This window comes from Elgaria multicarinata, chromosome 4, assembly GCF_023053635.1.
Source record: "Elgaria multicarinata webbii isolate HBS135686 ecotype San Diego chromosome 4, rElgMul1.1.pri, whole genome shotgun sequence".
Taxonomy (NCBI): domain Eukaryota; kingdom Metazoa; phylum Chordata; class Lepidosauria; order Squamata; family Anguidae; genus Elgaria; species Elgaria multicarinata.
In genome coordinates, this window is record NC_086174.1 from 60,563,357 (window position 1) to 60,579,776 (window position 16,420).

The 16,420-nt window shown below is 39.2% G+C and overlaps 1 protein-coding gene across 1 annotated transcript in view; it reads right to left on the reverse strand.

Moving 5' to 3' along the window:
• DISC1 (DISC1 scaffold protein) overlaps positions 1–16,420 on the reverse strand; it is a 187,661-nt gene that overhangs the window by 152,186 nt on the left and 19,055 nt on the right. The window lies entirely within an intron of this gene.

The window sequence follows — 16,420 nt, forward strand, 5'->3', positions numbered from 1 at the left end:
CCCAGCTGATTTCATTCTGAACAGATATTTAATGCTTGAAAGGGCAAGAGTCAAAATAAGCAGGAATGCTAGATGAGGTCTGCACAACTCCCTGATACGAGCTCTATCGGTCTGCCTCATTCCAGAAACAAGCATTTCCACTCATTTCCAGTTGCCCCCGGAAGCACTAAATCTCCATTCCGCAAGCAGTGGGTGCCGCTTATGGAAGGGAATTGGTGGGCCTGGCCACTTGCAGGCAGTCTCCAATGGATACTGCCCCATGTCTACTCAGAAGTAAGAGCATAAAGGCAGCACTACAAAAGGCCTATGTAATCCAGCATCCTGTTTCTGCAGTGGAAAGCTCACAAGCAGGACATGAGTTCCAGCAGGCATACTTCCAGGTAAGTGGGTATAGTATTGTAGCCTAAATGAGCATTCTTTCACAGACTTCATTTTAAATATTTTAAAATATTTGTAAGAAGATGTGGAATTGATTAAAGATTTTTTACTTGATGAATCGCCTACCTTTTAACTGATTACCATTCACATATTACTGTGGCATTCAGCAGCAAATAATGGGTTAATCAATCTACGAGTTGCAGGGACATGCACCATGTGCAAGCCACTTCCAGTGTAAACAACCTATGGGTGGTTTATTCATAGTTTGTTAGTGTGACGTCCAAACCCAAACATTGAGTTATTTGTGGGTTAAATAACCCAGTTAACCTACGAACAAACAACAGGTTAACTTTGGGTTGTTTAACCCATGAACAACCCAAAAGTGTCTGGTTTCAGACATCACACTAACAACCAACAAATGAGCCAAATGTATGTTGCCGTTTGAAAGCGGAAGTGGCATGCATATGCAGGAGACAGCACGTCTGCTTTTCCCGCTCATGTGAACCAGGTCAATAAATAAGTTGCAGGTAGGTAATTAATTAGCAAAGCAATTGGGTGTAGGTGTAGTGTCCATGGTGGAGGAATGACGGGAGTTGCAGTCCAACACATATAGTGGGCACCAAGTTAGGGAAGGGTCTCCTAACTCATGGACCCACTTATAAAAACATGTTCTTACATCTTAAGTCATCTCAATGCCAGAGTGATTAATTTACTGGTTAAATCATTAAAGCATATGGTCCTAATTTTTGTCTTGCAGTAGAAGCTATCCCATGGCCTACTTGACTTAGGGACTGCTTGCTTTCTAGCACGATCTCACGATCTTGATGTCCAACTTTATGATACCCTTCATGCATTGACTACAACAGATTTGTCTCACACTGTTTAGCTGTGATGAGTAGAAATGCTCCCCGGCAAGCAGGACAATGGCAAACTGCATCCCCAGTAAGAAAAAGTAGCTTGCTCTTATTCATTCTGCTGTCTCAGCCATTTAAAATTGTTCTTTCCAGCCAAGTGAAAATGGCAGTGCTTGCTTTCTCTCTTACCCTTCAAGGCTCCCCATAAAATGTTGTGAGATATTCCATCCATCTATACTGTACTGTTGTAAGGTATTAAAATTCTATGCCTATAGATAAAAATCAGAGGCAGTACTAACTAACTTGTGAACCGCCCAGAGAGCTTCGGCTATTGGGCGGTATAAAAATGTAATAAATAAAATAAATAATAAATAAATAAATAAACTACTAGAGTAAAGCTGTAAGTACAGAGAGAAAGATGCCACTGGCAGCCTACAGACTATAATTGTTATGATGAGCTAAAGGAAGAGGGTTGTCCAGTGGGATTCTAAATATTCCACAAGGCCTTTTTAAGAAAGAAAAGGTAATTAGATCTCTAATTTCCTGGATTTGATTCTTAACAAGTGACAGGATAAGAACTTGTCATTATTCTTCACTATACCTTCATTAACAGTAAGTTTTATCTATTCATCACAGTGCTTTATATACCCCTTAATCTATAGTACGAAAGACTTTAATCAGGTTCTTTATTTGTGATTCCTTTGAGCAACAATTTAGAATGTTCATTTCTTCCCAGCTCATATGAAAAACCTGCAAAGTGATACCCTTTCACTAGTAAAGAAGGACGTTCAGTTCCTTATAGGAGGGATCCCAAGAATATAGGTTTTCACTGTAACCCATTATCATTGGAAAACACCACATCTTTTAACTGTAACTCCCAATAGGGTGAGCAAATGCTCCTGCATTATTTGCTCAGATGCCCTTTGCATCTGCTCACTGCAATTCCCAGATAAAGCCCAAGTATATGATGTTTTACAGGTTCTGCATAAGACAAAGCTAAGACAGCTAGTCATGTCTAACTTTTGGTCACTTTCTTCAGTTAAAGGAGAGGTCTTAATCAGGTAGAGCGGTGTAATCTCGGAGCCAGGAGCTCACCTCTCTCAGCTGAGACAGACCTATTTTATTTATTTACTTTATATAGATTTATATCCTACCCTTCAACAACAAAAATTTCTAGTGAAGCTAAGAATAACAAAATGAAAACCAATAAAAATATAACAAAAGAAATAAGATCAACTAAGAATAAAATAGCAGATCCATTTGCAGGATAAAACCAAAAATTAGTTGCTACGTTTTCCCTTCATAAAAGCAAAGTACTCATCAGGAAAAGGCAAGCAGGAATATTTACTCCAGAATACAACTTCAGCAAGCAGGATCTTCCAGTAGAAAGTTATATGGACTGCCCATTGAGGTCAAAAAAATTCCTGTGTATGCTCTAAATGTCTAAATATTATATCAGAACTAGAACCGAGTTATCTCATTATGGCAGGGGTAGGAAACTTGTGACCCTCCAGATGTTTTGGTGGACAGATTTCTTTAGCCCTAGCCAGAATAGCCAACAGTGATGGATGATGGGAGTTGTAGGCCAAAGCATCTAATGGATCCAAACAAGCTGCCCATGCCTGAATAAAGACAAGGGGTGCAATAGAGTTCTTTTCATTTTCTGCATTCTTTCAAAGGTGGGTTTTTGCATCTTTTGCTGAGTTTATTGGAATGCATGTTAGAAAAATATCATGAATAGAAATAATGGGCACTAAGATACTTTTCCAAATCCATTACCAAACTCTTAGGTGCTTCACATGAAAGCTGTGAAGTACAGTTTCACCGCATAAACATAACTAATACCCTGCAAGAGTCAATAGCAGGGAACCTCAGGCATGGGAGCCAAATCTAGCCCTCCTTGGATCCCAATCTGGTTCCCCAGATGGCCACGCCCCCTTTCACATGCCCTACCCCTTTCCTTTGATCACCAATCACTTGGTGCTTTTCTGTCTTTTGTTGAGCTTTTCCCCATTGGTTGAAATGGGGAAAAGCTAATTGGTTAAAGGTTGAAATGCTTCTTCTAAACCAGTAAGAGCTTTAAGCTCCAATATGCTGCTTTTTTTTTTTTGCTTTTTTTTTTTTTTTTTTTTGCTTTTTTTGCCTTTAGACCCACCCACCACTAGAATGCAGCCCCTGAGACTTTTTCTGAAACTGAATTCAGCTCTCTGGCAAAGAAAGATTCCCAACCCTGGGTCTATAACTACAATGGTGCAAAGCTCCACCAAACCCACTTCATATTTCCTTATTTCACAGTTTCTATATAGGCTGCAATCAGTTGCACAGGACTTGAAGAATTCTAGAAACTTGTTCATCTGTTATGTTTTATCTGATCATTCTGTGGATAGGAAGGAGAACTGCAGAAAATTATAAAATTTGCTATCTAAAACTATACAATTTCAAAGGTCCCGTGAGAAATACACACTAGGGGGAAAAAGCCAATCTCCAGACAGGATGCACAACGCTAAGTCAATTGCAGCTAACTAATCACCACTCCTACTGAAATACTAGGAGAGAAGACAATTTGTTAGCTAAAGAAAATTATGATTTTGCTTTAGATTTTAAACTGGCATCACACCTCATTTTAAACTTCACAGCTAGCATCACAGAATCCAAAGAATGGATCTAAGAATGGCATGACCATCTATATCCCACCATGGCAGAGAGATCGCTGGAGCTGTCCAGAAAACTGTGAATCCCAACGCTTTACAAATTAAATTTATCTGTAACTCTTGAAGTGAAAAATTCTTTACTGCAAACATATTCCTTCGAAATATAAATTATGGATCATGGATCACTATTTGTGAATAATTAGATTTCACTTTAAGGCTACAATCCTATAACTCTTACCATTGAGCTCAGTGGGACTTAGTTCTAAGTAGACATGTCTATGATTGTGCAGTAATATTAGCATATGATCTACCTACAGAATTTTATAGCAGTTAAAATTTGAGAACTACAAGTTCAACCGCAGCTTTTAAAGCTCAGCTAAAAACTTTTCTTTTTCCTAAAGCTTTTAAAACTTGATTTTGTTCTGACTTTATACTGTTAGTTTTACCCTACCCAGTGCCTGTTTGCATTCTCTTCCCCTCCTTATTGTATTATGATTTTATTAGAATGTAAGCCTATGCGGCAGGGTCTTGCTATTTACTGTTTTACTCTGTACAGCACCATGTACATTGATGGTGCTATATAAATAAAATAATAATAATAATAATAATAATAATAATAATAATAATAATGTGAAATCTCTATCTTAACCAGGCATATGAGAATGGAAAGTGCCCTTCCATTCACAGATCTAGCAGAGGGAGGGAAGGCAATTTTGCTGATTCCCCCCCTCTCCCTCTTCATTGTTCTAGAGTGTGCCCCCAGCCTACCTGAGACACAAGAAGGCACAAGATGCTGCAAGGAAAACGAGAGGGGAGGATCAGTCAAAGTCACATTTCCCCCTTTCCAAGGGTGGGAGCATCTACAAATGGAGCTCCGCGGAGGGGATGCTCCCACCGGCAGGAGCAAACTCAGGCACCCAGCCATTGTGTCCGTTCTTGCATGTTTTTCTACAGTTAATTAGCTAGACTGCACTTCTTATGTGTCTCACACAAACCTTTTATACTGGAAGAGAAATTAGAAATGACCATGCATTATCCCATGTCCACTTCCAACTATAGAGAATTGTTCTGTGCTGTACCATAACTTCATTTATGTAGATGGCTTGGGAGACATCCCAAAAATTCACACAGTCAGAAATGTGGATAGACAGAAACTATGGTCCCATGGGAGGGCACTGATATAAGGTCTACTTGAGAAATACCTAGCAAAATCAGTTAACAGGAAGATCAGGGATAAATTAATGTTCTAAAGAACGTATATATCACATCAAATGTGTATGCATTATCTGGCTGCTCTAACTATATACTAATATACATATAACATAAGGCTTTACTCTGGAGCATAAGGCATCACTCTCTCTGCTCTCATTACCAGCAATCACATAAGGCATTCAGTGTTACCTGTAGTTGTAATAGCCTGGATACAAAATGTAGTGATGTTTCTACACGCTTCCATTAGGAATCCAATTAGAATGAGTCTCTTGTGCCTTCTTTCTTAATTCAAATCACAGCTTTCCCTAAGCACTTTGCAGAAATTTCTTCCAGTCATTCCTAACAATATATATTCTCCAATAGAAACTTCTCTGTCTCTTAACTGCCAGAAATTGGGCCAAGCATCTACTGAGACTTTATTGCAACTCCTTGTTGAGTACCTAATACCTATTACTTCTTCTGTAATAAGAGTCAGTTCCTTTTAACATGATAAAAGCTACTACAGACTTGTGGAGTCAGATTCTCTGAATCCCGTTTCAATGGGGATAAGAACTGGCCTTTATAAATGGAGTCCAGGTGATGCAACTGTGTTTACCTGTGCTGTGCCAAAATAATCCATGGAGGAGAAGGGGTCCCAAAGAGGAGGGATCCACCAAGCCTCCTGTACTTGCTTGGCTGGGAGGGAAAAGGAAATAGCTGGCCAAACTAGCATGTTCTGGACTCAGGGGTGTGGCTTCACCATTCCAATCATCTTCTAAAGGAGGCAGAGAGCATCTCTACATTAAGCAATAAAACGTGCTCTCATAGTGGGCTTTCTTCTTGTGCAGCCACTCTGGGATTACAATGGTCATAATAAACATGCCTCCCCGCACTCTTTTTGGAAGTTCCTGTGGTGGGGACATTCCATATGTTAATTTAAACAGCCAACGGATGGTGCTGCAATGTTATAGGAACATTTTTTCTATCCAGGAAATACACCAGCTCTTTCATATGGTGTATATTTGTTACAGGATTTTTGGCAAGTTAAATTTCGGTGGAATAAACTTCAAAAAACACTGGGAGAGGCACCTGATGATGACAATATCATGAAAAGGACCTGGAAACTTCTGTGAGTAACAGATCAAATCTTGATCACAGTACATTTGCTTCATATGAAGGAGCTTTAGTAAGGGCTATAGAGACCTCATCACAGACATACACAGCTGCTACTCCATACACCAGCTAAATAGAGGGGGCACTTTGATACAATATAATCTTCTAATAAATATTGGAGAAAGTAGTATGATCATTTTCAAGGGGAAGAAATGTGAAACTAACATTTTGCTAAGAGCCAATAAGAAAGAAACTTTATCCCCACCCCCTTGCACCCTTATTCAAAATATCAGGGGCAAACTACATGTTACATGAAATTGTATGAAATTAACCCAAACTTTTAAAAATAAATAAAAATCAATCACAAAGGGTTGTGATTTTGAGCAGAAGGCATGGAGGGACGGTGTATTTTATACTTTCCCTGCCAGCCATTTTTCTGTTCCAAATTGCCCCTCCCCCCAGCTCCTTTTTCCCATCTAGAATTCAAGTTGCATGTTTCTCTCCACAGGAAGAAAGCAGCAAGGAGCAGCAGTGGGACAACATTCACTTTTGTGACCTCTGCTCAAAATCATAGCATCCTGTCCCGACACGGATTTTCATTTTAAATAACCCACTGGGGCTTCATCATGAACATTTGCATGAATGATCAAATTAGAAAATTCTAAGTAAAAGTTTGTAAGAGGAGGAAAAATAATGATGGGAATGGAATATGCCTTCACATTTTTGTGTAGAGCTAATTTCTCATGTCAATAACTTTGCTGAAGAAGAAGTGTTCATGGCCCAGGATATCAGCTCCCCTCATGAATCCTGTTTTAGATAGAGCAAATCCCATTATACAGTGAATTCTAAACACAGCAAAATCCTCTAAATATATTTTATATAACAGTTAGAATACTCTTGGAATCTTCTATTGTATATTACTATTATAATATATTACTGTTATAATATATTACTATTATTAGTAGTATATTATTATCATTACTATCAGTAATAGTATATTACTATTATAATATTATAACAGACTGTTGGAGAAGTCATAATATAGAAACTTGTATCTCTTTGGCTCACTAGTCTTATTCTAGGAATGCTATTTTCTCTTTTTTTATATAACAAAAAATAAATTTCTACAAAAATGTATGACGATCATATAGTTTGTCCAAAAACGTATAAAGATCATGATCCAGTTAAGGTCCAATAGATAACAGGCCATCTTATCCTTAATGGATTGTCTTGGAAGGTGGATGTTTTATTAGAAAATCTATTTTTGAAGCATATGATAAAAAGAAGGGACCACATATTTTTTTCAAAATCTGAGCAGTACAAATGATACTCCAGTTAAAACTTTATGGAATAAATACAAAGGGCAGTATCCAATAATGCCACTGTACTTTCACTTATTCTGTTGCACCAGCAGGACCCACCACTAGAACAGCTTCATTAGGCATATCTCTTATCTAAAAAGGTAAAAAAAGAGATAGAAGAAACTCAATAGTACAAAATATTTGGGCTGTGCAACCCAACCCCACAACCCCCAAAAAACTCCAGACTTTATTTTGCATTTTTTGGCCTGTTTGGAACGCTCCTTTGTTTTGTTACTTTGTAAATAAATGGACTATGCTTCCCAGCATTTGTGCAAAATATGAATTTGCACAAATTCACATGTGCGCAAATGCACAAATTCCCCTAAGCTGTGCAAATGTCCCCAAAATGTGCATTTTCACACTTTAGCCAATGGGGGAAATGTACATTTTTTGCCCTTTAATTTTTTATTATTATTATTATTATTGTCTACTTCCACAACAAAATTTATGCAAAATTCACAAAGGTTAGGAAAACGGACTCCACCTAACAGGGGAAAAGCCTGTCTGCTGCGGAATCCATGGGTCAGATGCATAAAAATCCTAACTCATTTAGTTCCATTGCTGATTTCTTCCTACATTTTCTCCCAAAATAAAATAATCTTGAAGTGTTTATGCCCTCCAAACATCCTATACAAACATCCAAGTTGCTACAAACTACCTCCCACAGATATCTCCTACATCTACCTTCCACAGATATCCTACTTAAAAAAGGAAAAGGAAATTTCAGCAGTGAATTTAACCTTGGAGCTGTCAAGTTATGTCATGAATAATGAGCCGTGACAACATTCCAACATCCTTGGACAACACAAAAAAAATTTCTTCTATGCTACGCAAGGCAAAGTGTTGTTTTCACTTTCCCATAGCATTCTACCTGCTAGGAAATGTATGGTAATGTGGCCATCAAGAGGAGATTGCAAGTAAATACAAAGACAAATGAGACATCACGTAGACTGTAAATTAGGTAATAAACTGTAGAATAAATCCTAAAACATATATTTAAAATTAAAGCAAAGGGTGGAAAAAATCCATTTCCTCCAAATTGCAATTAACCACATATACCATGAAGTGGGGGTGGGGTCGGGGATAATCTGCATAGGAAAACATATATCTACTTTCAAGAGCTCCATTGGCTGCCGGTGGCTGCTAGGGTGCGCTACAAGGTCTTGTTGACCATGTATAAAGCCTTGCATTGCTTGGGTCCTGGATACCTGAGCACTCTCCTCTCTCCTGTGTCTCACCATTGGCAGACTCGCTCTCAGGAGCAGGGTGCCCTGAGGGTCCCCGCTACAACTTGGAATGTGCGGGGGCCAGGGATTTTTCAATGGCTGGCCCACGGTTATGGAATAATGTGCCCCTGGAGATTAGACAGGCTCCCACTCTCAATTGCTTCAAACGCCTTTGAAGGTGTATTTATTTATTTATTTATTTATTACATTTTTATACCGCCCAATAGCCGAAGCGCTCTGGGCGGTTCACAAAAATTAAAACCATCATAAAACAACCAACAGGTTAAAAGCACAAATACAAAATACAGTACAAAAAGCACAATCAGGATAAAAACCACGCAGCAAAATTGATATAAAATTAAAATGCAGCGTTAAAACAGTAAAATTTAAATTTAAGTTAAAATTAAATGTTAAAATACTGAGAGAATAAAAAGGTCTTCAGCTGGCGACGAAAGGAGTACAGTGTAGGCACCAGGCGGACCTCTCTGGGGAGCTCGTTCCACAACCGGGGTGCCACAGCGGAGAAAGCCCTCCTCCTAGTAGCCACCTGCCTCACTTCCTTTGGCAGGGGCTCACGGAGAAGGGCCCCTGTAGATGATCTTAAGGTCAGGGCAGGTACATATGGGAGGAGGCGTTCCTTCAAATAACCTGGCCCCAAACCGTTTAGGGCTTTAAATGTCAATACCAGCACTTTGAATCGGCACCCAATGAAATTGTAAAAGGACTGGCATAATGTGATCTCGCCGGCCAATCCCTGTTAGTAAATGGGCTGCCCTGTTTTGTACCAGCTGAAGCTTCCGGACCGGAATATCAATTTTCACAAGAGTTTGGGGAGGGGGTGGTTTAAATTGGGGTTGAGGGCTTTTAATGGTTTGAGGGTGAGGGTTTTAATGGAATTGTCTTAATGTGGGTTGAGGGTTTTAATGGAATTGTTTTATATGTTATTGTAAAGCGCCTCGATGCCAGAAATGGTGAGGCGGCGCTATAAAAATGCTTTAAAAAAAATAAAAAAGGAAAACATTTGCCGTTGTTATACGTATTAGTAGTAATGAATTGAGAAGTACCATTCACCATGTGCAATTCCCATTCATTTCAACTAAGCTTGCCAAGACAAAGTCTGTGGCAATATGGAGTATGTGTGTTTATTGAAAATAAGACCATTTATATTGATTTAAAATACATCAGTTAGAGAATTACTGTTGCCTAATCTGCCAAATTGGTATTAAAATAATTCAAATTTGATGACTATATAAGCCCACCTTAAGTGTTATTAATATTCATAGCATTCATATCAATTCAATCAATAAGAAATATAACACCATTCAGGAGTGAATAAAGCACAGGTATCTCCCCACTACAAAACCACTGCCAATATATTGCATGTATGGTGATTTGTGGTCAGTGGTAGGCAAGATAGTTAGGGCTATGATGACTGATACCCAAATGAGGATACTATTCATCTGTCACCACTAGGTAGCCCATTTAATTGGTGTTTAACTCATATTGTGCACAGTGTACCAAACATTACTGAAGTCATAAGAAAGGACTGTAGTTAAAGAAGCAAGGAGCAAGCAGGAATTATCACTCTTGTGAAGCTCCTGACAATGTACATTTCCTATAAAATCCAATTAACCTGTGATCGTTTAGTAAGGATGCAATGCATCACTTCAGTGTGCTTGCAAGGCCATGTATTACATCCTAAATTAACTGTTCCAGCTCATTATTTTAGACAAAACAAAGGGCTGACCTTAAACTACTGCAATTTTTCTAGGACCCAGTTCACACGTTGCTACCAACCCATGGTTAACAAACCATGGGTTGTTGAAAGTGCAGTAGGAGCTAGTCCCCCTGCCCCACACACAAGCTTCCATTCATAAACAACCCAGAGATGCCCCATCACTAAGTTGTTTACACGAGGTCCGAACCCAGAACCATAGGTTGAAACTGGATTGCTCATCCCCCAACAACCCAGAGTTCCAGGTTTGGATGTCACGTAAACAATCTGAGGAAAGAGAGTCCCTGGGTTGTTTAGCAGAGCAGAAGCAGGCAAGCACATGGGAAGCAAAATACATGCTTACTCCTGCTGCACTTTCAAAAACCCATGAACTGGATCTGTATTTCTTTCTATGGCTTCATCAGCTCCATTTTGCAAAAAAGTGAATAAAAATAGCACAATAGCACAAAAAGCTGACACAGTCCATATCTATTTTTTCCACTAAGTGATGGTCCTTGACCAGTGTACCTGCTAGGTTTTTACACCAAACATAAGAGAATAGTTTGCACTTCATTTAAAAAATACAAATTCACTCATGATTATGGGATTGTGCAGGCTAGAAAAAAGCCTTCATGGCTCACAGGCCTAATGTTATCTACCCAACTCACCCCATTACAGGTCAGGCAACTGATGTCACCAAAACAAGTCAGTTCCCTATTATCATGTGGAGCTTTCACTGTTCCATCAATGTTACTTGGGGAACTACTTCAATTTACATCAGCTGCAATCAATTAATCATTCATTACCATGGGATCTTATTACCAATACATCAGTAATAGCAGAGAAAACAAATCTCCATTAAACTTACCAAGGAGCTAGGGACAATGATGGGAGAAGAGGGAAAGAATAAAACTAAATTCATTGCCTTTTGTTACAGCAGAAATACCCTAGGAATTGTATGACAGCATAAACCCCAGAATGAATATAATGTGACTCAGGGAGAAATGTCACCCCAAATCCACAATAATGAAGCATACCTTTACTGTCCAGGAAAATACTTATCAAGCCATATAATACCAAGGAGATTCCAGCTTGCTAATTAGAAACAGTAATACAAATCCATCAGAATGTATTTAATGCTCTGTTGCTAAGAAGCAGAATCTCTAAGCAGTCAGTATTAACAACTTCCCAAATCCATTATCCTGTAAAAACCTCTTCCAGAAAGGTTAATAATTAAACAGTCCCTTCAAATACAAATACAAACACCTCTAACAGGCTGAGAACCCTGAAAGGGTCTCCCCAGTGTTGTCCAGGTAAAAACAATCTCATTGGTTTAATTTTAATTTATGCTTCTCAAGAAAACCAGGGTTAGATCTGTGACTTTATACCTTTGAGAGACAATGAATCTGGATTAGGGAGTTATCCATATACATGAAGGTCCAATATTCAATATGTCAGGATTATCTGGGGAATTGAGGGGATAATGAAAATAACCACATTACCCAGAGAGATTTCCATTCGTACATCAGTTATAAAGAATAAGACCCTATTTCCAGGCAAGAATTATTCCCCATGATATGGCTAAAAATAAGTAAATCTTAAATTAAGGCACCATGAATACTAATACATCAGCTCTTCTAATAATTAGCCATTGAATACAAAATCAAATAGATATGGCCTGAACTGGGTCTAGTGTTAAAGAAGAGATCATCAGTTATCAGTTATTTTAAAATTTCACTTCTAAAAAGGAGAATTGTTTTATATGAAATCAGATTTATCACACAGATAAATTATTATAAATTATACACAGTAATAATTATATCTAATGCAATTAATTGTCCTAATTCAGCATATCATAAATGATTATACTAATACATCTAACCCTTCTTTTGACCTGGCTTTCCTTCCTTAATCAAATACTGACATAGAGGTTTCCAGTTGCCAGAATTAATCATACTAAAGCTGCAATTCTCTACACAGTCTGACCTGGTAATAAGTTCCACTGAACTCAATGGGGCTAATTTCTGAGTAGGCATGCAAAGGATTGCACTGTAAACCAGCAGTATACTATAATACAACTGCATTAACAAACAGAATGTTCTCTCTTACTGCATGATGTCCGCTTATCGTGGCACTAACTGCTCCAAATGGGAGCCACAAAAAGGGGTGGTTCTTAGATCTCTCTTATGAGCACTTGCTGGAGGCTCAAGGAACTGTAGAATAGAAGCAGGACAACCACAAGTGTCAGTTCAATGCTTAAAACGCTGGATATATCCTTGATAAGTAGGAGATTGTGGCCCCTTTCCTTGACCTGTCATTGTCAATGGCTGTCCAATTAGTCCATATGCAATATCATCTTGTCAATTTCCTTGTATTTTTCATATTTATTTAATTATTGCATAACATAAATATTTTCATACTAAATTTTGTTCCCTTTGACAAATGAAACATGCAAGGGCACTGACAAGGCAAGGAGATAGATAGATAGATAGATAGATAGATGATAGATAGATAGATAGATAGATAGATAGATAGATGGATAGATAGATAGATGTATATATATGACAGATGTAAGTGTACACTTCTGCAACTGCAAAAGACTGACAAAAAAAATGAACATATTTGTGCAAATTCCTGAGGCCTATCATGCAAATCTCAGGGCCAATTCTTTGTTAAACTGGGGAATGAAAATGGGGTTGTGAACGGAGCAGGCAGTAGGGGACTGGATGTGACAGGCAGACAAGGCAGGTTCTGCCATGCAGGATCCTGGGATACTGGATGGAGGAGTGTGGGGGGAGGAGGGGGAGAACAATTCACGGTAAACCCAATTGTCTGTCAGGAACACTGTCGGTTGTTCCAAAAATAACCCACACTGCATAGCTTATTTTCAGGGCGGGGTGTCATGTCATGTGAACCCACCCAATTAACCTGAAGACATAGTCCTAGTTTGACTTGCAAGTCACTAGGCAGTCAGATATGGATAGGCCCCTCATCAGAGGCAGATTGCTGCTTTACAATACCTATGTTTTTCTAGAAGAATAATTGGGGGGAAATTACTTCAGTTCACTAATCTTGGCAACTGTTGCCAAGTGTCAACACAACCACATCACTTGGCAACATCACTCCCAAGTACACCTTGTTTACTTATAATTGTGTATAATTAGCTATAATTGTAGCTAATTGTGCTACAAGGGGACCAGCCCACCCTATGCAATGTAGCATTTCAGACATAGTAATAAGAACTCATCCTGAGGAGACATAATTTCCATAAAACAGGTTACAGGCTACCTGGTCTCCATCTGTACTCTGTCCCTAAGCAATTTATGTCCAGCTGCCTCTTGAATGCCTCTAGTGTGGGAGAGCCCACAACCTCCCTAGGTAACTGATTCCATTGTCGTACTGCTCTAACAGTCAGGAAGTTTTTCCTGATGTCCAGCTGGAAACTGGCTTCCTTAACTTGAGCCCATTATTCCGTGTCCTGCACTCTAGGAGGATCGCGAAGAGATCCTGGCCCTCCTCTGTGTGACAACCTTTTAAGTATTTGAAGATTGCTATCACGTCTTCCCTCAATCTTCTCTTCTCCAGGCTAAACATGCCCAGTTCTTTCAGTCTCTCCTTATAGGGCTTTGTTTCCAGACCCCTGACCATCGTGGTTGCCCTCCTCTGAACACGCTTCAGCTTGTCTGCATCCTTCTTGAAGTGTGGTGCCCAGAACTGGATGCAATACGCAAGATGAGGCCTAACCAGGGCCGAATAGAGAGGACCCAGTACCTCACGCGATTTGGAAGCTATACTTCTATTAATGCAGCCCAAAATAGCATTTGCCTTTCTTGCAGCCACATCGCACTGTTGGCTCATATTCAGCTTGCAATCTACAACAATTCCAAGATCCTTCTTGTTTGTAGTATTGCTGAGCCAAGTATCCCCGATCTTGTAACTGTGCCTTTGGTTTCTATTTCATCCATATTTCTATTTCATCAATATTTCATTCATAGCTATAAAGGGAAAAGGGGTTGAAGAGACCAAACAGTATGACATGGTTCAATGCATGGATAGGAAGTATAGGGTGTGTGACATTACACAACAAAACCACAATGGATCACAGTGAAAACACTGTTCACTTGCAATGAAGTTCTATCACAACATCTTAGACGATGTTCTACACAGGAAATTAATAAGGAGAAAACAGTATGTTCTAAATCAGTATCTATTTTATAACGTACATTAATGTACCTTACATTGGCCCCGTTCAGACAACACGCTAAACCATGCTGCTTAACCACAAAATGGTTCCATTAACTATTTTGTGGTTAAGCAGCATGGTTTAGCATGTTGTCTAAATGAGGGCCTTTACCTCATTATGTTGGTGGTTTCTTTTAGGCCCCTGCACCTATAAAAACGCTCCAAAATATGCTCCAATATGTTCCCTGTGTCCTATGAGGACTGCAAGTTCCCTGTTCCATTTCTGCCCTACCCCATCATGTGACCTATTCTTCTCATCATAAAATTATCTTTACGGATAATCCAATATTGTGCCAAAAACGTTGGTTACAAGTCCTTACACACTTTATTGAGTTTAAAAAACTAACTTTCCACCAGGTGCAACTTTGCTATTTCCACCAAACTACAAAGTAGCTTCTGCAAAGAAAGTTGAAACTGATATGACAGCAAAGGGAAAGGAAGGTCAGGAAACTAATCCTTCTTGCTGTTCTCAGCTTTCAAGATCATAAGCTTTCCCTTGAGATGAACAATATGGATTTCACAAAAGATCTTGAGAAGTCTGCTCATATGACACAAAATAATAAAAAGCAGTCCCCCAAAACCTGCCTGAGAATAGCATCAGGTGAAGAGAAGATTGAGAAAGAAGTAGGTCAAGCAGTAAAAAGTTAGGAAGAACTAAATAATGTTGCTTCTGCACCATTAAATCTGCCTCCTGACCTGCATTCCGACAAGATGATACATGAACATGTAAAATCAGAACTATGATACATTTGTCAATCCTGAAGACACAGGATTGAAACTCCAAAGTTAGCTCTAAATTTCACAATGTTCCCTCTAGCAGTGACACATGCAATAGTTATAAGATCCAACATTTTCATGGATCTTTAGGCACAAGTAAGACTCCTAAGTGCAAACCACTGCCTTTCAAAACTTACACAAATGGCATTCTCTCAGAATATGATCGTCTCAGGAGACAATTGTCCATGGAACCGGTTGATGACCTAACACAGCATGAATGAAATAGCCACTCATGCCAAAGCACAATAGTGTAATATTAGCAGAACAGGCAGATGCCACAGATTAAAATCCCACCTTCACCCACTATTATGCATTTAAAGGGCATGGGAAAAGGGGGATCTACCCTTTTTCAACTTCTCATTATTCAGCTATCTGGATTATGAGTATGGCTAAAAGATGCTAATTAGAAACTAATGAAAAACTAAGTGATCTTAAATGTGTTTGCCAAAGTATAGAATATGGTTCAGCACCGAGACCCCATATTCTTTCGTCCTGCATTTTGGCTCTCCTGTAGTGACTAGGTATAAAAGAGGAAAACAAACACGCACAATGACCTGGTTCACATGACATGGTAAGCCACAGTGGGTGAATTCACCCACGGGGGATCTGTGCCGCATGCCATTTTGCATATGCAAGCTGCGGGGTCGTCATGTCATCCAAACCTTGCGAGGGTCAATTGTTGGCATGGTTAACAAACCACCCACAAACCATGGCCTGTTTTAGGGCTGTGGGTGGTTTGTTAACCATGCCAACAACCCACCCTCGTCGGGTTTGCATGATATGACAAGCCCTGGCAAAATGGCAGGTGGCATAGAGTCACTATGAGTCCTTTTCTTTTTAAAGAGAGAGAGAGAACAGCCACTTTGGAGGGAGCAATTGAAGCAAATAAGTCATTGGCAGGGAAAGAGTAAAG